The sequence below is a fragment of the Falco rusticolus genome, chromosome 14 (genome assembly GCF_015220075.1).
Source record: "Falco rusticolus isolate bFalRus1 chromosome 14, bFalRus1.pri, whole genome shotgun sequence".
Taxonomy (NCBI): Eukaryota; Metazoa; Chordata; class Aves; order Falconiformes; family Falconidae; genus Falco; species Falco rusticolus.
In genome coordinates this window covers 21,521,071-21,543,542 of record NC_051200.1, presented here as the reverse complement: position 1 = coordinate 21,543,542, position 22,472 = coordinate 21,521,071, and the positions used below count along the sequence as shown (strand labels likewise).

The 22,472-nt window shown below is 42.9% G+C and overlaps 1 long non-coding RNA gene across 1 annotated transcript; it reads right to left on the bottom strand.

Annotated features, from left to right (window-relative positions):
* Positions 1-1,591: 1,591 nt before the first annotated feature.
* On the bottom strand, positions 1,592-22,449 carry LOC119157573. The gene is made up of 4 exons (XR_005107576.1): positions 22,377-22,449; positions 6,795-7,091; positions 4,102-6,673; positions 1,592-3,955 (listed from the first exon to the last, which is right to left on the bottom strand). It is a non-coding gene; the product is annotated as an uncharacterized LOC119157573 (long non-coding RNA).
* Positions 22,450-22,472: the final 23 nt, after the last annotated feature.

Genomic DNA, 22,472 nt, shown 5'->3' with positions numbered 1-22,472 from the left:
AATCTCAAGCCCCCCCCTGACTGTTACCACATGTGCCACTGCTTCAGGGGCATCCCTGCTTCTTGTGAAAATGGTACCTCAACACCGCAGTCAGCGGTGGAGTTAGGAGCACAAGGAACACAGGCTCAGGTAAATTTTGCCTTTCAAATTCTAATAATAACACATTTTAATATATTTTTTTTTAATTTCACCTTCTGAGAAACTGCACAGAAAAGAAAGTCCAGGACTACAACAGAAAATATTCATAACATGATCCTCTGGAATGTACCAGGTTAGAAACTCTGTCAGTGTTTTTAACCATCCCAGAAAATTCCTTAAAAGAAACACAATTTTTGTTAAGTCTCATGGAACAACCTAAACCACAAGTAAAAAATGGAAGTTCTGGTGGATTAACACTGAAGACATGATTCTAACTTTATACATTTAGTTTATCAGAAGTACGATACCTTTTCTAGCCAATTCATCAGCACACTGGGAAGGTGCCACGGTGCTGCGGGCAGAACACAGCCACATTCCCCAACACCGCGTTAATCTTGCTATTTGCAGGGTAGCAACACCTGCTGTGAAGAGCAGGAGAGTGATGGCTCTGGATGTTCAGCTTTGCATCCTGGCTCCTGGCTGGTTCTGGACCAAACACAACCATCAGGGCATCCAAAGGATGGAGAAGAAATGAAGAAATGAAAAAGGAAGAAATTAGAAAAAAAAAAAAAAAAGAAAAAGAAAAAGAAAAAGAAAAAAAAAAAAGGTGGTGTATGAATGAGAAATGTCATAATTAAGAAGAGCCAGTTAACCAGGGACCGGTTTAACGAATATAGAGTAGTTTTACATCTCAGGAGGGAATAATACTGTTACAACCTCAGACAGGGCCTGAGGCCCCAGTCACGAGGAGTTTACAGGCTTCAGTCCCACCACAGACAATTGGACTTAAGCACATATTTAAGTACATGGCTGAGCAGGGATGGTTTGCGAGATCTCTATAAAAGCACAACCTTCCATTCTCCCAAACCATATGGGTTTGACTTCCCATATGGAGTGACAAAATAAAAATATATTCTAAAAATAGCTCTCAAAAAATGCACTGGCTGAAGGCTGCTTCCTGTGCTACAATTTGATTAGCCTTGTGTTTTATTTCTTCAGCAGCGATTTCAATTTATCTCTGATTTGGAGCATGAAAAGCTGCTTTTATAGTTGTAAGCGGAGGAGAAAAAGGCATCCGGGAAGCAAATATAGAGAGCTCTTCTGGCTTTATAGTAGCTGCAGGAACAAGTAAAATGATTTTAGAGCAACAGAAAACAAAGTGATGCTGGGAGATGATCTATCTTTGCAATCTGTATTTAAGTTCCCTGTCAGCCCCTCCGCGAGTGCAGAACATTACATATTCTGTGCAGCTCCAAAGTAACCTAAAGGAGCCAAAAATTGTCAGTGCAGAAATCCCCTCCGTGGAAGGGATCTCTGCCAGCATGGCTCCTGCCCCGCTCGGCGCGGCGGCCGCACGCAGCTCCCTGACAGCTCCTTCTGTCCACCGCAACGAGAGGAGCTGGAGGAGCCGCTCCCTCAGTGTCGCACCGTTGATGGATGGTATCGAACACGAAAGTTCCCACTTGGGCTCTGCTGTAAGGTGCCTTCTGAAAAATCCTTTTTTTTTTCTTTCAGAAAAAAAAAAATACTGGAAATTTTAAATCCCTTCCCACTTCAGCTTCAGGGAGCAAACCATCAACCAAGCGCCCAGGGATCTGCTGGTGGTACCTAAGACCAGACACCACTGGCTTTGGAAGGAGGGAAGATCAGCCTTGGTGGGAGTCTCCCACCACCAAGTTCCCACTTGAAGACTCAAGAAGTCTCAATCTGGGCTTAAGACTCGATGCTGGAGGACAGCTGGGCGATGGCCCCACAGCACAAACACGTCAGCATCCCTCAACTGCAGCTGGATCTTGACTAGACAAAGGGCCAAGGAGCCCTGTGCTGTCCATGGGGGGGGGGGGGTTGTGTTCCTGGTTTCACACTGACACAAGGTGTCTCAACAAGGATCCTTCCTTTGGAATCTGATATGAAGCTCCAGTGACTCCAGAAGTTGCCCACAAATGCCTGGGCGTTGCCGATCCCTGGTTTAGGTTGCTGCCTTAGGCTGAAGACTGGGATTTAACACCCACCGCCCCTCTGCAGCGTCAGCTGTCATTTGTTTTTCTGGGCTATACAGGTCTGCCTAAACCACACCCATCCCTGTTGCCTCTGAGAACCCAAGGCGAGGTGACTGCTCCAGCTAGAGACAGATGTTTCTCGTTATTTGTGTCTTTTGCAAAATAAGTAAAGAAATAGTTAGATAGCAGCTAGACAGATAACTAAAAACATTTGAGTTCAGCTTTCCCGGATGATTGAATAAGTCATCTCTTGCTCCAGCATTTCAGTTTTCCCACATCCATGAGTTTGCTTCTTTTTATGCAAATAATAACCATAGCTTTCCTGCAGGCCTCTGACACTGCTTTAACAACACACTCTGGGAGAGCTTTCTGTCCTGTTTCTGGGTTAATATTTGTTGCTGTGGTTGCAAAAGTGAAATGCAACCAACAAAAAATTGTGTTTGCGAGAAAACTGTGTCCCTCTCCTTGGCACAGGAGGGAACAGTGAGCACCGGTGGGGGGGCTGGAGGGGGAAGAGCAGCACCCGGATCCAGTTCAGCCCAGAAGGAATGAATATGCAGGGAAGGGGCAAGCCCTCCACCAGCCGCTGGCACCAAGCAATTATCTGAAGAGAGAAACCCCCCCAGACCGATGGCCAGATCCCTGCTCCAGCACTGGCCAGGCGCTCAGCATGTGCCACCGAGCCACAGCCCCAACACGTGCAGCAGGTCGAATAAAACTCTTTTTTTTCCCCCCCTTGTCTTTCACTCCAGTTTATTAAAGCTTTAGGAACAACTTTTACAGTCTGAGCAAAAGCTCTAGATTTACCCGTACAAGAGACTTTTATAATATCTAAGAAATATTAAAAGCTAAACAGGGAAAATAAAAGATATCTAGAGTGGGAAGAAGCTGAGCTGTAAAAGCTTTGGAAGAGGAAGGATTAGAAGCCAGCTGTTCTCTAAAGAATTTATATATATGTATTAAAAAAACCCACCAAAATACTTTGGAAACAATTATTTAAAAAGTTCAAAGCATTTGGCAACCTTTGCTTTGGTAAGATAAGGGGTAACAAATAACATCCATAGTGGCAAGGAGTTAGCTCAATTACTTCTGTCAGCAACACTGATTTTACAAAAAATACATTTCTTCTAGGAAGAATACTTTTCTTGCTTCAAATTCATTTTTACATTGCTAATAAGTCTCTTAGCAGTAGATTTTAAGTGCCTCTTCAGCCAGGAACAGGCAGATCGCCCTGAGCACAGCCAGCAGTCTCTTCTCCAGAAAAAATGTGATTGCAGCCCAGGAGAATTTCACCTGAGGAGGTTCATTGCAGGTGTTTGGTCCCGTGTCTGTAACCTGCACCACTACAGAAACTGTTAATAATTAGTACACACTGCTAATCTTTAGAAGCATGATCTAGGACTGCTCTGACCTTCTAACCTCACCTTGTTTCTAGAAATGAGAGGGCATTTTTAGGGCTACATGCCCAGAGAGTAGAAGAGTCCACCTGCCTGACAGCCTGTATAAGGCCCATGAACCTTAAACATTTGTCCAAAACGATCCACAAACCACCCGAAGTATCCTAAACCTGGCACCTGCTGAGCCAGGTAAACCCTTTAAGGCAATGTAAGTCCAGAAAAATTTAACTCCAGCAAAAAAGTGATGGGTGAGAGACAAAGGTGATCAAAGCCAGCCCTCTCCAGCTGGCACTGATGGTCCCACTGCACTGAGCCTGCAGATGCAGCACGTGCCCCAGGGAGATGCTGCAAAGGACCCGGCTCTGCTCTCCAGCGCTGGGTGAGAGCAGGAGCTGCACTTCGCAGGGAGATGAGTGGTGGCTATGGGAGACAAACGGAAAAGAAAAACTTTTTGAGAGAAGAACAATCTGAAAAAAAATAAATTACTGTCTCTTTGTGGATAAATATAGTTATATTGAATCTACTTGAAGGTTGTGAGAAGCCCCAGGTTGCCCTTGGCACCTCACCTGCACAGTGGGGAGCTCATCTCTCCGACACCAAGGAGCCCCTTTGGTGCCCTCTTCTGTGCTGGAAGGGGCAGAAAAAATAAAAAGGGGTTTTAAAGCTGATAAGAATTACAGGTGGTAATGCCTGTGTGGAACAGTAAACTGTTTTCAGGGAGGTTGTGGTCAGGTATTGCCCGCTCTGCAGCACTTGGCACAGAAGAGCATCAGAAGCAGCGCACCTGGAGAACCTGCCTGCAAAATAAATGCAGTATCTTAATTCGCCCAGAGAAATACTTACCCGTGCAAAGGAAATATTTAGATGACTAAGATCAGCTTCCAGCTTTGAATATTCTGGGCAACGGCCTGTTTGGTTTGTGCATAGGCACCTCACTGAAGAACTGAGATTAGAGGTGTCAATGGCCAGTCCAGACATTACAAGAAAGCATCTGACAAAATTACAAATCAAAATACGGCACCCAGAAACAGGGCTAAATTCTTTCAATCAAGTTATTCCCTTTTAATTCCTTGCTTTCCTCAATTTTTTGTTCCAAAGGCTTTGTGGCAATTCATGTCAAAGAGCTAAGTACAAATTTTGTCGCACTGTGTGGAAGATGATGTCAGGCAGTGATGGAAGTGAAATACTGACTTTGTATAACTGTTTGTACCTCAGATAGAATTGACTCATTTTTTGAGATTATTGAAAATGCATTCTGTGATTATATATGCCCCTAGAGGCCTCGTAGAGGTGAGATTATGCATCTCACAATGTTATTTTTACCAGGAAAAAAATGGACTAAGTAAATAAAAAATCTGCAGGATGTGACTTCATCATGCACTGTTGACATCTGCTTATATGATTTAAAGGATGTTACTATGAATATCGTAGTAGCTAATGTAAATGATGAAGAAATCCTAGGTCAATCATATAATAATAAATATTAGCATAGGTTTCCCAAGGCCAGAAATGGCTGAAACAGTAATTGGAATTATGATTTTACTCTTGAATTATGTGATACTGAAAACACTTTGGTTGCTGCTGCTTTCCTGGAACTGCTCCGTTAAAGCCAAGGAGGTACATTCTCCAATCTTTCTTATTCCAAGAAATAATGTCACCTTTTCATGAGGATTATTTTTCTTTCACATAGGCACCCACTTCCCCCTGCCGCTTACGTTGTTGTGGTAGAGGAGTGTGTTGAGCTGTACGTATGTGGTCCCTATTGCCCATGCTGCTGGTCTGAGGTGCACCCCACCTCTGTCATCTGGATTAGGTACCTCGGGGTAAGGTAGAAAAAAAGGAAAAAAGCCCTCATAACTGTACTGTAGGCACAAAGCCAGCATCTAACCTTGTGCGCAACCACAAGCCGCTTCCCTCTTAAACACGGAATAAAGTGCTCTCAAAATGCATTAACGCAGTAGCCAATATATTAAATTTGATGAAAGACTGGTCCAAACAATATGGTTTAAATTGACAAAATACCTGAAACTCATGGCAGTATTTATGACACCGCTGAATCACCCTGGACACACAGAAGACACAGAAAAACGTGACTACAGCTTTAGCGTCACTCGTTTCAGAGTTATTTGGCAACATCTTGTGCAGCAAAAAATCACCCCAGCCAGCCTGTGGTTGCCGAGCATGTGCTTTCTCCCAGGGGGCGAGGGGGCCAACAGTCATTTTAAAGCACTGACGTTCTTCACCTGCTTTCCCCAGCTCCGTCCATCCCTCCCTGCGAGGAAGGCTGCATCAATTTGTCCCAGACTGGCCTCAAAGTCAGAAGCTGCTACACAAAAATATTTTAAGTAATAGGAGTTGTGGGGTGATTACTGTATTGAGAGGGGATTCCTGCCAACCGCTGCATGCGGCAGGGTTTGGAAAAGCTGCTAAATCATATTCTTACAGGGAAAAAAACCCAACCCACAAGCTAATCCTGTAATGCCACCTGAATATTGTTGGGCTGTTTTCTTTCAATGCTTGAAACTCCTTGCCGATGGGAAGCCCGTAGCTGAGCTCATGCTCTAGCTGGTGTCTAATGCTGAAACACTCTGTGAGAAGGAATCCAGATACGCCACCAGTATTTGAGCGCTGTTACACAAAAGTCTAAAATTAGGTCATAAATTATATAATCTTGCAAGGAAACAACAAACTTAATGACTGTGTCAAACCAGAGATAAAAGCTGAGGAAGGAAATAGCATCTCCCCCATTAAATATTAAGGATCAGATCCTTTCAGAGGTTTTCCAGTGACGAACTCTGCGGGAGTTTGGCATCTGTATTTGTGTGTATTCTATAGAATGTGCTTATACATCATATACAAGTGCTGAATGTGATTTATGGAGCACACACACATAGTAGGTATATTTATAATGCATAAATATATTCCATCAAGAGGAGAGAAGGTGATTAGTGACAGTTTCCTGAGAGGTTTAATCAGATATTTTGATGGCTTATTTCCAGTGCTGCTCCGAAAGCGTTTTTCATTGCAGGGCACTGAGAGGGAGCAGGTAGAGGCAGCTTTTTTTTCACACTTACAGCAGCAGCAGGTATCACAGCCTTAGAGATCAGCTCTGTGCATCCTCGGTGGGATTGAAGAACCCTGTAAAGGAAGAAAGATTATCAAGTTATAACAATGGATTTGAAAATTCCCTGCCACCTTTGCATCTCCCCCTTCATGTTCCCGTGCCCCAGCCTTTCTTCTAACCTTACACAAGACAAACCTGATTTGATCTATTTGAAATAATGCAGGGGTGAGGTCTTGTGCGTCTTCCCTTAAAAGTTTTGAGCAATTCCCCTGGGACCGATGGCCAGTGCTGATGTCCTGGGTATGTTAATGAGGGGGAAGCAGAATCTCTGAGGGAATAAGCCAGACAGCGCTCCCGTCCTTGCTGTCGTCAAAGCCTCTCTGATAACCATGTCAGTTTTTTCAAAGATTTGAGTCATTTGTGGATTGACTATATAATCCTTGTGCTGAAGCCTGGGAAAACTGCTGTTGATGCCCTTGGCAAATTCTTATCCTAAAAAAAGCATGAAAAAGAGTACCAAGTAATTTCAATTCCATAAAATATATTAAATGCAGCACACAGGTATGTAAATGGGAAACTCCGTAACTGTAATTTGCCCATTTAGAACCTGATCTAAAGGCTATAAAAGTTAATTTGAAATCTTTTCATTGATTTTAATGGCCTTTAGATCAGGCCCATACTATTCACTGCATATCATGTTTGTTTCACTGCAATACTGTATTTATCTAAAATGTGAATTATAAGGATTATAACACATACAGAACTAGTGCTTCTTGTCCAAAGGCAACACTTATGAAATTTGTTGACTTTAGCAACAGACGTAAAAATCTAAAAATCAAAAGAAAGTCCCAAATAATGATTACACTTTTTAAAAATGAGATAAAAAATGAGGAGGCCTTCTCTTCATTATATACTAATACAATCTAACTGTATTTTAAGCATCATGAAATCCAAATGGAATTTCTCACAATTCCTCATTTCTGACTGCAGTGGTTCAACAAAAAATTACATGTAAATGATTCAAAACCTCTTGAAGAAACAGCATTTTTCTCTAATTTGAGGAGAAAAATAAAAATGTTTCAACCCAAGCTCAGCAAGGGATAACAGCATTACAGTTGCTGCACGGAGAATTTAGCCACTCATAATTCTAAATCCTTCTCAAACGCTTTATTGCTATAAGGTGGCTAATACCAGCCTCTACACAACAGGACTCCATAGCATTAACCATGAGAGATAGGCTTCCAGAAAGAAACTATAGCAAAGTAATTGTAAATCTCTAATGATGCATAAAACCAAGCTGAATTGGTCCTGAATTCTCAGCATAAAAGAAATGAACCATCAGAAGAACCAATTCTGGTGGCAGTATAACATACCCCAGTGTGGAAACTGTTTATGGTGGTTGTTGCAGTGAAAATATTCCTACTAATATGCAAGCAATACAAATTCATTAAAAATGCCCGAATGCTGCAACTTCTTGTGGTACCACATGTGACATTAAAACCAAACCATTAGCCAAAAAGAAAAAACAATTAACCGGCTTTCTCAGTCATAGCCAGTTTTCCATACGATAAATCCAGTGGGTTCGGTGTGTCTTCAAACCCATCTTGCAAGACTTTCAGGGTGGTTTGTCTGCCATGCCAGACCCTGCCTCACCAGGCTGGGCTGGGCGGGAGGTGCCCACCAGGACTGCACACCCCTGGGGCTCAGCTGCGCCCACACTGACAGTGTGGGCAGGAGACCGGCCCCGAGGCCCATTCCCCTCCGCTGCTTTGCTCGGGCACTGCGCTGGGACCTCCAGCGATGGCCTTCAAGGCTACAGAGCCATGGCCATGCACCGGCAGGGCAAGGCTGTCCCTGCTGGTGTGCCAACATAACCCCAAAACTTCCCATTTTCTTAGAAAATTTAGTCAATTTCCACCGGATAAGCATCCAACAAAATATTTAAATCCATAATTAATTATACCATTGCTTTAGTTCATGATGCAATCCACAATCTCTAACAAGGAACACAGCACATTCCAGAAACCTCAGTGCACAAACCTGGACATTCACCCGTTAATCCATCAGTGTCCAAAGGCAAGCTGCTCCAGAAGCAGGTCAGACTGATTATCCCAGAGACCAGAAATCACCTACTCATGCACAAACGTGGCACAGCAGGCGCGGAGGTTACGCACGTTGCCCCATGCAACCTCATCCAGGAGCTTCAGTGTGGCCATAAACACCATTTCTTTTGAGATGAGCAGGCAGTCTTACTTCTGCATGTAGAAGATCTCTAGCTTTTTTTAGACACTGCCAAAAGGTATTGCATGGGATGATGCTTTTCTAGCACCAGGGCATCTGTCCACTGAGAACTAGATTGACAAGGCTGAAATGGTTGGGTTTGTTTGTTTTATCATTTCACAACTCTAAGAGCCAGACATCTGAAAGCTCGGATACATCATTGCACAGTGTCAAAATCGGCGAAGGCACAGATTTGAAATCTGCATACATGGACAAAAATAGGGCATATCTGAAATTAATTAAAATTTCTAGGCACTACCTAGAGAACAATATTTATCCATAGTAAGCATGCATCGATGTATATCATATTTATTGCATGAGTTTTAGTGAAGCTGCAGATTTCAGGTCTTGTCTACAGGACTCTAAAGCTTAGCAATGACTTTTCATTTTATAAAAGCATTTTAAAGCATTCCCATATAAAAAAACAAGAAGCGAATATTCCTGATTTAAAGTCAAACTGAAATAAAATGGAATGCAAGTGACCCACTGAGGCTTTCCATGATTGCAATTGCAACTACCTGTACCACATACTACATGTGCGGTATAAAACATACCATAACTACATATAGGTGTTACAGCTTTATCTATAATCCCCATGGAAATTATGGGAAGAAAGCGTAAACAATTTTGTGAGGGATTTAAGAAAAAAAACCCCACATTAATCTGTTGTGACTGTGGTTAATGACATTTTTAACACTGACAGCAGTAGAAAAAGTTAGGCTAAGGATAAAAGATGAAGAAATAAAGTTTCCCTGTTAAATATCCTCCTTGTACATATATACAACAATAAAGGAATGGAGAAACCGATGAAAGAGGGGGAAAACACTACCAGGCATAAAAGAGAAATGAACTTGTTCACCCTGCCACAAACTTCACTCACACTGGCAAGGTGCTGGCACCATGAGGATCTTCTTTATTTGCTTGTGAGTGAGGGGTCTTACCCTGTAAGGAATGTTTATGGCTGCTCATTTTGGAAAAAAGTCCAAACTACTTGACCCGTTGCCCTGAGGATCTCACAGCAGTAAGTGCTATCCGAGACTCTCCATCCGACACCTCTATATTCAAAGGTACCTCCATTTTTTCCAATCAAATCAGAACAACTAATTAAATTTAAACAAGAAGCTAAAGTGAGATGAATGGTTTATAGGTGCTTCATGCTTCCCTACATTGATTAATAGACAAAGAATTCATACGTCCACCAAATTAGTTGACAAACCCTGCTGTAATTTATCCCTTGTACAAGATGATCTGTAAGCACAGTGCACTCTAGAAGGGACTGAGCTCCAGCTCCCTCAAAATATATTTTGTGCTGGTTGGATGCACCCACCAGGCATTTATGTTCCACCAATCTTGTCTTTGTATTCGAAGTTTCTCAATGCGGTTTTCATTTAAAATTAAAGTAGTAGTGGTTATTCTTGCATAGAATACCATTATTTGAGAATCAGGTTTTCAATGCGGGCAGCTGCATTGGACCATGCTATTTCTCGGTGCCCAAAGAACCACTCTGTTGAGTTTTATTTTTCCCTTTGTTTTCGCTGATGTTGCCTTGCATATTACTTCGCTCTGTAAATGAGCAGCAAATGTAATTTTCTTTCCCATACGGATGAAATTTTGCTAGAGCCATGCATCTGCTGCTTCAAAATCAGGCTCTTTAACCCCGAAGCTGATCCAGGAGATGCCTGACTGCTTGCAGAGGGCAGCATCACAAGAAGGCAGCGTGCCTGGGGCTGCACCAGCTATTGCCTGCCTGCCCCGGCCACCACAGACCAGGCTGGAGCCCTCCAGACATGGGCTCCCACCTTTGCAGGTGGCAGTGACTGACCTTATTTTTAAGGAGTTTACTTTTTAGAATAACGCAGTTCAGGTTAGGGTATGAGCCATCAGCTGGCAAAAGATGTATACGAGGCTTAATCTCATTCATCAATAACTTTACAGTTCAAATTGTGTAAGGGGCTTCCAGTGCTTCAGACAGATACTCCTGTGTCAGAAAAATGGAAATCAATAATCCATTCAGAAAAACGTCATTTCATTTTTCTTCTTACCCAGAAATTGAGATACAGGCATTTCTCCCTCCCCACTCTTCCCTGACTTAAATATATCCTGTTATATAAGTAATTGTTTTGAACCCACTCTAGGACACAGTCAGAGACATGACTCCAATAACACATTATCAGTAAAACAAAGCAAAACAGTTTCATGTCCCCGCTGGGTTTGTATATACACTCTTAAATGAGCAGATTCTCTCATTATTCACCCTGATCTGGTCATTGTATGCTTAGTCACAGCTGTCACAACAGGTGCCCGACCATCCTCCCCCTTCATGGCACTGTGTTTTCTCTCTAGAGTTTGTTGTCAAATTCCTCTGCTGCCTTTCTCTGGTGGCTTTGCTGTTCCCTCTCCGGCTCTTCCCAGATTCAACTATACAATCACTTCTGAAATCATCCAGGGCTGGCCAACTCTGGGCGAGACAACCCTTCATCTTAAACATCAGTTCTTCTACCCATCACATGAAACCGGTTTATTCATCAACTTTGGCCACGCTTTTCTTGCCTGGACCTTTCTCCATCTTTCTTGATGCCTCCAGTGACCACTTCTCCTAGCTGCAATGCCCAACAATGTATTGCAGACTATATTTTGGGACTATGCAGCAGCTATAGGCTGATTCCTCCGCTAGACCAGATTACTTCCCACTATGCCAAAGGACAGCAGGAGTCTCCAGTGACTTGAGGATTTCTGGGTGGGTTCTTGCCTGACATCATACTTCACATGAAAATTCTTTGAAATTAACATCTATGTCCCAAGATATCATCTATTCACTTTTGTTTCTCTCTAATGTCCTTCAGCAGTGGTTTGGGATTCCCAAAACGGAGTGCAGACCCGCTCCCCGCCTCTCCCAGCCCTCTCACTGCAGATTTATGTGCTGCATTTTCCCACTGAGTTTAGCAATCTTCGGGGATCTTTTACTGCTGAAAAACCTGTGACTTCCTAAATTATCAGCATTGTGCCACTGCGCACTAACAAAGTTTATCTGATGCAACGGTAAATCAAACATTTTTTAGTTCTGTAACAAAATTTTTCTTAGCTGGAAGCAAGTCTCCTCTGATATTAAAGTACCTTCAAATAAAGAGACAATTTTATATGATTTTTTTGCTATTGTCTTAAAGGAATATAGTGTAGGTTGAGAGCAAAATATACACAATTCAACCTCTTTTATGTATTGTAAACACCAGAATTTAGGGCCAGATTTCCAAAATGCTATAATCCATCAGTCCTGCTGAGTTGCAAAGGCTGGTGAGGGACAAAGTAGTCGGAAAGCCAGCTATGCAACCATCAGTCCCCTGCAGCACTGAAAAGATTGGACCAAAACGTTAAGGCAAAAGCTTTCTATAATTTTACTTAATAAAATTACAAAGGAGCAAGGAAGATACCCAGCTTTTGCTTCACAGAACAAATAGATTCAGTACAGCACTAATATCATTTAGTTTGTTTTCTCCCTAAAAAAACATCGCTTGGGTTAATATGTGCATTTGTATCTCAGGTTTCAGCCATTTCAGATTGAAATCTTTTTTTCCTAATTTACCCGTACAGCGCTGCCTTCCCTGTCCTACAGCACAGTATAACATCTCTACAGAAATTACAACTGCTTGCAGTTGAGAACAAAATATTACAAAAATCTTTAATGTGTTGCCACCATTTTTAATGCAATTTATTAGCTGACAACCAAAAGTAGAAGCAGTGCCACGTATTCAGCCAGATTTCTGCTGGTCACCTGCGCTTTAAAGAATTCACCCTCTATATTACTATACTTTACAGCTCTTGGGACATATTAATTAGCATGTTGAGCTAAATTGACTTAAAGTCTTGCTGCTTGAAAATGGAACAGAGGACTCATTCCTCCCTCTCTTATTCCCCCTCTTTTCCCAGATTACTTTAAAAGTGAAGTAATTATTGCTGGTGTGAGCGGCTCGACCCTTCCCAGGATGGGATTTCTCCCAGGCTTGCATTTGATCACCCGCTAAACTAGAATGGGAGCAGCTCATCTGCTCTGCTATGGTGCCAGTCTGCCTGGTTGCAGGTACATACCGATCTTAAAGAAAACATAAACCTACAACGGATGCAGGGAAATTAATAGAGATGAACAGTAAGGGGGGGGGGGGGGGGGGTGTGGCGGGGAACAGCAAACCGGAACTGAAAGCCAGTGCACTGCAAAAGCAGCGGTGCAGAGAATGGCGAGGGAAGGAGCTTTGCAATGGGTGGGGGTGGGAGTGGGTTGTTTTTTAACCTTGTTCTTATTGCTTTAATTTGTGGCTTAACTTATTTTCTCAAAAAATAATTGGCCAGAATAAAAGAAACCTCAATTGCTGCCGAGCTGCAGCTGACTCCAAAGGGAGGGACGCAGTCACTGCCATGGGGCAGAAAGCAGGAGTTTGGAACTGACTCTCAGCCTGACACACCATTTCTACAGCTGTAAAAGCTCCATGTTCCATATTATCAACCTCTTTCTATTCAAGGATCTGGAAAAGGTGGCTATACCAGCTACCCAACCTGAAGTTCACGACCTTTATAGGTGAGGCAACATTTTAGAGCGTAATAACTATAGAAAACCCTTATCAGAGATCGTCAGAGAGTTGGAATTACCGGTGGTTATCAGTCAATAATCGTTAGAGTAACTGATGGCTAAGCAGTAACCCTTCACATGCAATTCTTCTGTGGGAATGAGAAAAGCAGCTGGAAGGAATTCATAACAAGAACCTCACAGAGCTCAGAGAAATGCGATGTATAAACAGATCATTATTTCCTATGGATATTGATGATAAATGAACTGGATTTGGTATGTCTGGGAAATATCACCTCACTCTAAGCCATCTGAACTACGAAAACTCGGCAAAGAGAAAGCACCAAATATCTGGGTCACTAGAAACACAAAAGCTGAACATTCCTCTTGCACACTTTTCATTTAATTAACCTTTCCTGTGGGTTTTCAGTGTAATGAGTCATTGATTATTGCAAGGGGTGCTTTATAGGGTAAATTAATTCATATAAGAGAAACAGTAAGAAGTGCTAAGTAGCCAGATAAAAAAAATAAAATGCAAAGTGTATTGGTCATCTGGTTGCAATTCTGCCCCAGAGGACTCACATTTCTGTAAATCAGCTACTTGGTGAGCACTGCCAGCGCAGCTCCTCTGTCCTCATCTTCATCTATACCTATAGCTTTTATAAACCAGGAAAAATCCCCACAGAAAAGCAACAATAACCAAAACTGTGTTCCTTTGTTGAAAACTAGATTACCTATAATGAGATGATAGCTAATTACATGAGAAAACATATACAAAAAATGGCTTTTCCATTTAATTTAGAGAAAACTTCTATTCAGTGCATGGTTACTCCATTCAGGGTAATAAATGGCATTTCTAAGAAGAAAACAAAGCAGGAAGAGTAGAATACCTACATTTATGGTTAAAAAGAGAAAAAGTTGACGTTTGGAGAAGATAGTTGTACCTGTAAAATTAATCTTAAAGTACCTTTGTGGGCATGGGCCAGTCTAAAGATATTACCTGGCTTTTCACAGTGCTTCCAAAAAGATTAAATTCTAATGACAAAGACACTGACACAAGAAACATGCTCAAATGCAAAGAAAGATGGAAAAGGTGCCACCTTCCTCCTTGGTTCATCTCTGTTTCTTCTTTAGCTTAAGTCACATCAGGCATATATCAGGATTTTTATGCAGCACATGGCTTACCAAACCAGTCAGCAAAGAGTAAGTTTGCAGCTGGCTTTCAAGAATTACACACGGGGGAAAACTACACTAAAGAAACAATATAATTCCTCATGACCTTACCTTGAAACTAGTCACACAGCGAACTAGCTTGGATCACAAAAGATTTTGCACCACTAAAAACATTTTGGAGATGGCGGGGTTATAGTTTACAAAGATCCCAAACTCCCTGCAGTGTTAAACTGTATAAATCCAGAATAAATGTTGCCTCGTATTTTGACTGTACATGGAGCTACAGCATACATGCGTATCTCAGCTACTTTGATGGTTTTTAACGTTGAGAAGGGTTCCCATCACGCTGTGAGGATACTTATTTGCATCGGTCTCAGTTTGTCTCTGCAAGACATGCCCTTTGTTGTCTACAGCCTTGGAAACTGAATTTTAGATGTTTGCCAGAAACATGCCATGAACATCCAAGCAAGGAAAAGTAACAACCACCTCGGTTTGCAAGTGTGTATTCCTTCAATTCATACTACAGAGAACGAGAGAAAAAATACCTCTACATGGGAAAATATTCATAGAAACCACAATCTAAGCAGGGCCAAGTGTTAAATTCAAGAAATAAACTAATCTTTTATAATATGCACTCAGATCTAGCCCGAAATGTGCTATTAACTCACTTTACAGCACAGACCTCTAGGGGCAAGAGCTACATCTTCCACTACAGGACCTGCACCGTCAAATTTAAAGCACGGTCACAGTGCTCCCCAAGCATCAGCGCCGTAAGACGGCCATGCTGAGCAAAGTCAGAGCCCTGACGGCGTAACCTCCAGTTGTGTGAGGTCCTTCTTACAGCAACCAGCAGTGATCAGGCTACGTAAAAGCTGCACTGGAACCCCCAGTTTGAAATACAGTATTTAGAAAGTAGCAAGGAGTACTTTTCCTCCCTGGAGATCACTGCTTTCCCAAACAAACAGATGGATTATAACAAGCCATTGTGTATTATTTTCTGTTTGCCACTGACCTACTTCCCATGTTGTCTGCAATACTGAGATGGGAAACGAAAGCTTGGGGGTAGATCTTCAGCTGGAGTAGTTCAGCCCTGCTCGCTGTGTCAGCACGCAGCAGGCAGAGAGCATCTCCCAGTGAAGGCACAAAAATCAGGAAGTTTCGGTCCTCGGCTCCACTGAAATGAGAAGGATGCCTTCCCAACGTCAACAAACAGGTGAGTAGGGACATATTTACAAACATGACTTCAATGACAGAAATTTGCTTGTTTGACAACTCACATGGTTGGGGTGCATTTCTGAGAAGAATGCATAGATTTTAATTTTTGACCTGGGACTGATTACCTGATTAAGTTCATATGGCTGTTGACATCCAGGTTTGTTTGATGATTACAATTAATAAAAGCATGCAGTGAGAACATTCACAAGAAGAGCTGCATTCTGCCTTATTATTATCTTGGTAATTTTGGTGGTTTTTTTCTTAAAATTGCGTATGTTGCATACTGATGATACTTGCAATGCCTTACGAATAATGCATTTATACATCATTTAGATCATACATTATAATTTGTAGGTTAGTTACTTTATTTTGGTGTCAATCAAAATCGCAAGCTCTATGAAAGAGTCTCGATTAGGAGAAAGAGGTTTTTCATGGTAAGCTTTAATAAACTAATGATGATATTATAAGAGCTATCACAGAAAAACATGCCATCTAATAATAAGCTTGTTCCTGTTTATTTAAATGTTCCACCTTGCACTTGTTTGTAAAAAGTTAATAATTACAGCATAGCTAAACTTATGTAAATAGGTGAGTCCGCACTGGATAAAACCTGCAATGCTGAGCTGCAGCCTTACCTAAGCAGAGAAGACCGGAGACAGAGGTTTCAACCAGTTTTATTGCAGCACACAACATCCTTCTGAAGAGGTATTTGGTGTTTTGCCCAAATAACTCCCATAAGACTGGTGGGCTGAAGACGACCACCCAAGCCCCATCCCGGCACAGACACAGGGATGGTTTTGAACCACCGCTGTCTTTGCACAGACTTGTCTAACTGACGTTGCTGGGTCAGCACAGAGAACGGCACATGCGGCAGCTGAGAGAGAAGGCAGAAAATTGCTGTAAAGTAAATTCGTCCCAGGTCTGTCTTGCCTTTACCCCACCAGGCTGGAAGATCCAGTGGATTCCAGTTGTCCACAGAGCACACATATGAGGTGTTGATGGGTCCTGCAAGGCAGCCGCCTGCTTTCTTGTCATCCGCAAGCTAAAATACATTCCAAATTTTTTTAATGAAACAGTTTTATTTACATTTCCTTTCCTGTACCTGTCACCAAGATCTTACCAAACCCCCCAGGCTGAGAAATGAGCTGCTGTCAAGAAGCTACCTTGTCCCCATAAAAAAGTTATTCCTGAGGAACCAATTCTCCCAACTCCGCAGATCCCAAAACATTCCCATGTGCTCTGACCCCAGGGGAGCACGGTCATCCTGACCGCTCCAGTCGGAAGCCTCCCAGCAAAGGCTGGGTCCAAGCGCCAGTCAACGGCTGCTGGGGACAGTACGAGCACGACGGCTGCTCTCTGCTTGCTGCCCACGCCGCCGCGATGAAACGCTGACACTGCCTGCTGCCTCCCTCCTACATGGCAGACCTCTGGCAGCTGTTGATAAATGCGATTTCAGGATGGGCCTTGTTAGATCACGGATATTTGTACTTGTAAAGCTGTCTCCTGCCGTGAACCAGCCAAGCACAGCCATATGGGCCGGTGGGAGCACCGCTGCTTACATGTGCGGGCGGCCCGGTGGGCAGGTTTGGCAGCAGCACTGCCCAGTGCCCCTCCACACTGCACAGAGCCACCTCCATAAATCACGTGCTACCGTGCACCTCTCCAGCGATCTGGAGCTTGTCCAGCTGGACCACGGGCACAGACCATCCACCTCTTGGCATTGCAGTTGTGGGCGAAGGGGCAACAGTAGCCATGCGGTTTGGGCAGCACAGGATGCTAAATGCGCTCTGTGGTGATGGGATGTTCTCAGAGAGATGCAGGGCACCAGCTCATCATCTCAAGACCTACACGAGCCCTGGTCTTTCCACCATCCTTAGAGGAAACTCAGGGGAACAAGTCCATCTCTAATAACATCAGCTTTCTGCAGAGCGAAACCCAGGTGCTTGGAAAACAAACTTTCTTCTTACAAAGAAGAAAACACCTCTCACACCCACCTCTTCCATGATTTTTGCTGCCTAGAGCAAATAGTTGTTGTTGCTCTCCTGCACCAAGGGGCAACTTAGCCTATACAACTTTGAAATATCATTTGCCTTCTTCCCGCAGTTGGCAAACTCTTTGGTTTCTGCCACCGCTAAACTTACAAATAAATCAAGATATGATCTGCTAACATATTCAGAATGATGTTTGGCCTGAATTTTTTTTTTAGCTTCAAACATCAATTTCTTTTTGTAATGAATACATGCTGCATCTCATAACATTTCATTTTTCATACATTTAGCAAAATTGCTTAACTGATACTATTTTTTTCCAAAGCAGCTTTATTCCTACCCTAAAAACATGCAAATCAAAGACTCATGCACTTATATAACGTGCAGAATTCCCTACTGCTGGTTCAATCGCTAAGTTATAAAATAGTTACAGTATCTACACTTTTTTATTAAATGAATTCAGTATCCTGACTTTTTTATGAAAACCACAATAAGATACATGGACAAAATTTTATAGGCGCCTCTGTGCAGCTCTTTCCATTTTTATTTGCTCCCCTCTCCGAAGGAGAACCTCCCCAGCACCCACCACACGCTTTGCAAGCTGGCAGCCTTATCGGACCCGCCGGCGAGGCACATCCAGCCCTCACTTCCTAAGCTTAATGCCCTTTGCAATTCTTGTTGGAGCAGTTGTTAGCTGAAGACAAGAAGACTTATTTCTATTCATTCCCTGCATAATCCACCTTATGAATTTACACCTCACCTACCCGCACACTCAAGGACCCAGAAATACAAAATATTTCCTACTGTGTTTTAAACCCACATCCTCCTGGATACAAGATAAGAGCTTAATAGCTTTGACACAGCACTGTTTTCATATTCATGCATAAGTTATGGATACAGCAACAGATCAGCACTTCTTTGTGCTTCTCATTGGCTCTGGTTCGCTGCCTTAAACTGTCTGAGTCAAGGCCATGTTTTAATGCCATAGACGCTCTATTCAAATACCAGTATGACCACATTTTAAAAGCCACCCTGTACCACTTCATTGCCGCAGATGTCCTTTACATCTGGCAAGGGCCGTTTCTCTGCATGTCAACAGTAATTCAGTTTAACAGCTGTCTCTTTTGACAAGCTTAGTGTCAGACTCTAAAATGACAGGGTGACAGTTTTCCTTTTCTTTAACAGAACGTAGTGCAAATTAACCATTTGAATGCAGGATCACTGAACGCCTCCCGAATACAGTTTTCAGAGTTGACTGAATAGGATTTAGGAATTGTTGGTATTAGCAGCCAAAGCTGAAAACCTGTAGGGTCTGACAAACCAAGGCACATCTCCTGCAATCAAGTTTCTTACCTGAAATCTAAGTGTTTGACACCCAGAAAACCTTACATTGAGTTGAAATAGGTGTCAGAGGTAAACACTGGGCATTTGCAAACTGGTATGATAAGTACTTTTCCTGCATTGCATAAATACACAGGAGAATTTTCCATTTATTTAGTTAAAGTGCTCATTAATACAGTGGCTAATGGCACCGTGTGTATCAGCTTTCAAACGGCACGCTGCACACACACCTCTTCCACAAATGCCAGACGGACAAAAGCACCTCAGCACAATTTCTCTAGGACTAAAACTATGCCTGAGATAATACTGTACATCTTAATGATTGAAACCTTTAGCGCAAAACCCAGCTTGTGGACAGTAACAAAGTGCCACCGTGATTTATGAACAACCAGTAAATGCTACAAAGACACCGCTTTAATCTGGTGCAAGAGTGAGCTTTATGAGGCTGGCTGTATTAGGCTCACATAAAAGTGAATTTAAAAAAATATAAACATTACACTATGGATATTTAAACTGCGTACTGATGTAAGTCGTACGGTGAGCCATTTCACTGCTAATATTATACCATAGCTGCCCTGGTGAGGAGGAAGGATGCCTGCCTGATTTGGTCCTTGTTCTGTTGAAACCAATGGCAAACCTCAACATAACTGCAGTGGGACTAGTCTCCAGCTCACACAATTCGTGTTAGTTTAAAGAACTGTGAAAGCCTTTCTGCTGTTTGCTCCTGGGTAAGCAGTAACATCTGAAGCACTACCAAAAATACTGGGCTGAAAGGATGCTACAGAGAGCGTTACGTGCAAATGCCTTAAGTAATTGCTTTTGTTTGCTTATTTATACATTGCTGTAAGTATTTGTATGTGCTACCCATTGCCATAGCATCTGGGCATCTCATAATATTTAGAAAGATTCACACTCAAGTGCCTATTACTATCTGTAAGAGACATGCCCATTTGTATGAGCTGAAACGGAGATTTATCATTTCTCAGTCTCATAATACAACCAAGTTATTCCTCGTTCATTCAGCCCTTTTTAACACGTAATTGGCCATGACATGCTGAAGAAGTAGTCACTTATTCTCAACCACTCTGTAGCCAGGTCTCTCATACAGTAAAACTTGCATGTCCCTGCTCTGCAGAAGCTGGGACAGAGATGCTGATGGTGCTGACCTCCTTAATGGCTCCCTTCTTACCCACATACCCCGCCTGCTCCTTTCCATCTCCCAGGAATTCATACTTCCATAGCCAAAGGTGAGCCTCTGTAAAGGGAACATATCACTAGTATTTTATTAATGTATCATGAAGCTAAGTCAGCTGCAAACATGTATTTTTAGCACAACATCAGTCCCACAGGAGCGCGCAGGTTGCTGGGTTTGGAGGGGAAGGTTGCTATTAGTACTGCACGCTTAGCTCAGCTACACAAAGCATACAAAATAATTTCAAATACTCAACCTCCCCAAAAATCTATCATATGCCTGAAACACTAATAATTCTATAACTTAAGCTAAACAGAGTAGTATTCAGCTGTAAATTTTATGGCTACTCTCTCCACCTCTTATGAAGTGTGAAAAGAGTCTTCATATCTGTCAGTCTTTTCTCAGAAATGACTTTCGCTGATTACTTAAACTTTCGTTAAATAAGCTTTCCACAAGCTGTAAAAACAGAACACAGTAGGGAAAAAATTGGCTCTCTTTTAAAAGTGCTGTAAAGTCTCTTTTTGAATGAGTAATTAGAAATGTGTAAACTCTTTTATGGATATGTGAGAAGCACACACAAAAAATTTGACATTCCATGCAAGTATTTCTGTGTGCTATCAAATTTCATTGTATTTCACAGAGACCAAAACTATACAGACCCAAAATACACATACATTAGTGGACATGGGTTATTTGCCAAGAAGGAATTTACATACAGTACAAGTAAAACATCCTAATTTAAATCTCTGACAATGGATACTCACATTCTTAAAGAGAAATCAGAGTTGTTTGTCTTTCCACTCATACTTATACAGATTGCAAAGCTGTTGACAGAGCACGATTTGAGCTGGTCCTTTCCAACTGCTTACTGTTATTTTTATTGCCATTGTCAGCTATCTTTTCCGTATCAAGAATCGAGCTCAGATGAAGATGTTCCGATTCCCCCACCCCATGCACGAACACAAAGAGCCACCAGCGGCCAGGCAGGGAGCGGGCAGTGGGGAAACCTCAGCCCCCTGCTGGCCCTCGCCCCCTTGAAAACTCCCCAAAACCCTTAGGTAAACCAACACACTCCTCCGTCTTCATTTCTCCCCACACACACAAGTGGTCTGCCCCCAAACCAGACTCTGCAGATGCTCTGCAACCCCCTTGTACTTCCCTTGCTTTGGGTCCCTCTCCCTCCTCTTCAAACTCATGTTATTCGTGCTGAAAACTTGCTTTGATTTTGAGCCTCATGATCAGCTCCACGGCAGGGGGGCAAGTATCTTCATCGAAAAGGAAGGGAAAGCAGCCTATCGACATGGGGAGATGGGTGCTACCCCTGCGTGATTGCCCACCTCCCCGGGAGAGGGGACAGGGCATCTCGGGGACACCAAGATGGAAAGCCTCCCCCCTCCAAACTGGTGGGATATTTGCTTGAAAAGCCGGTGGATGTCACGCTGTGTACACGTACTGTGCACTATAAATAGTAATGTCTTCTATGCTCCTCTCCATGGAAAAATCTGCAGGAGGGGAAATAGTCTCAAATCTGTGTAGTTTTCAAGCCAAAGAGAGACAGCCTCATTCTCTCCTCGGTGGGGAAGCTGTAGGTAGGGGGTATGCCCCTCCAACCCCATAGAGTCGGAGGAGCCAGAGGAAAAAACAGGTCCCAGCTTATGCATCTGGCGGTAAAAAGCTGCCCCCTGCCCGCTCCCAGTCCCGGTGGGTCCCACGGCCATTCACCTTCCCCCTCCATGAGCAAACTCAGCCCCTCCCTGAGGAAGATGACAGTCACTGCAAAGTGTTTACATGGCATCATTAAGTAGGTGGCATGAAGTGCCACAGGGCTCCTCGCTCCCCAAAGCACCCCCGTTGGAGGGGACTGCAGGCGCCGCTCCCACTCCGAACCTTATCGATTTCCAGCATGGAAATGGTGCTGAGGACTCCCGAGGAGAGCAAAGAGCACCGCCACGTGCTCTCCCTTCTCCCAGTAAAGGTATTAGTGCCATTATTATTATTACTTTTAAGCCCCAAGACAGCGATTCAGACCCCACCTGCGAAGTTCAATAATCCTGTTGATAGCCGAGCGATGCCACCGCTCCCTCTCCCCACGATGTTGCTCCAAGCAAGTTCTCTGGCAAAGCACTCAC